Source organism: Trichechus manatus, unplaced genomic scaffold (genome assembly GCF_000243295.1).
Source record: "Trichechus manatus latirostris isolate Lorelei unplaced genomic scaffold, TriManLat1.0 scaffold00207, whole genome shotgun sequence".
Classification (NCBI taxonomy): Eukaryota; Metazoa; Chordata; class Mammalia; order Sirenia; family Trichechidae; genus Trichechus; species Trichechus manatus.
This window is the reverse complement of record NW_004444143.1, coordinates 2,092,804-2,094,397: the sequence shown is the minus strand read 5'-3', so window position 1 is coordinate 2,094,397 and position 1,594 is coordinate 2,092,804.

The window sequence follows — 1,594 nt, the reverse complement described above, 5'->3', positions numbered from 1 at the left end:
CCACCAGGGCTGCAGGTCATGTCCAGTGAGTTATTATTGCTGCTCCGTCTTCAGGTCTGTGTCTCACCCAGCCCCCCCGCCCCACTTGACCTTTCGACTTGTTACCTCTCAGCCATGGAGTTTCAATGCCAGCATTCCTGCCCCAGGCGAGCTGTGTACCCCGGGTGGGAAGCGGCGCAGGAGGGTAGTGGGAACCCGAGGCTCCCTGGTGGCCCTGATATAGCTGGACCCTCTCCCTCAGGCCCCCAGCCCAGCGCACCGACATGCAGGAGGTGGCCCTGAGCCTGTTCATCTTCCTGGCAGGTGAGTACCCATCCCTGGACCTGCCCTTTCTCCTAAACCCCCAGCTGGGCAGCAGCCAAGCCTCATGTGTGCCTCTGGCCAGTGCTTTTCTGCTTCCCCCACTGATGTGGTGAATATTAGGATAGTGTCACGCTGTTGATTTCAAGGGACACGCGAGACAGGGCCTCTAATAGCAGTGCCTCGTGCAGCTAGAGAGTCACTTTCTTCCTCTTGTAAATCTTCCGAGGACATCTCGAAGGAGCCTCAGCCCAGTGCTAGCTCTTTACACTGCCCTCACACTTTATTTGGAAACCCTGGTGGGGCAGTGGTTAAGAGCTCGGCCGCTAACCAAAAGGTCGGCATTTCGAATCTACCAGAGGCCCCTTGGAAACCCGATGGGACAGTTCCACTCTGTCCTGTAGGTAGGGTTGCTATGAGTTGGAATTGACTCGACAGCAATGGGTTTGTTTTTTTTTTTGGAATACTTTATTTTGAAGCCCTGGTGGTACAGTGGCTAAGAGCTCAGCTGCTAACCAAAAGGTCAGAAGTTCCAGTCTACCAGCTGCTCCTTGGAAACCTTATGCGGAGTTCTACTCTGTCCTATAGGGTTGCTATAAGTCGGAATCGAACACTTCATTTTGAGATGTAACTGGAATCTTAGTGGTTACGTAGCACCTTGAGCAATTTACCAAAACCCTTTGTGCCTCAGTTTCCCCGTCTGTAAATATGACGAAATAAATACGACGAAAACACTACCTACTCAGAGAGTCGTTTCCAGGATTAAACGAGTTAATATTTGAAAAGCACTTAGAACAGCACCTGGTACAGAGTGAGCACTATGTGTTTGTTTAAATATAATAAAAATGTATTTATCTCCCTTTAACAAAGAAAGAACAGAGCTCAGGCTCAGCTCTGAGATGGGTTACTACCACGACTTTTAGCCAGAATTTCTCTCTCCTCCTTTGCTTTCGTTGCATTTATGTTTATCCGTGACATCAGGCACACTGGTATTCCATCCAGGGCAGTGATGTAAGGTTGCATTTCTGAATAAGTTTATCCAAATATTTATTTTGTTAAGTGTGTTTAAGTTCGTAATAGTGAGTTGCTTTAAGCGGAATAGTGAGCAAACACCAGAACAGGTGAGGAGCAGATGTGGAATAATCAGGAAGAGGAGCTGTGAGAATAATGGGATTGTGGGAAATCATTTTTCATTTTGACAAGGAAATCCTTCCATTTCTGCCGGAGACATAGATTAACCAGGGTGTCTAGAAATCTGGGGCCAAACGGTGACCAAAAATCACCCAGATTAAAC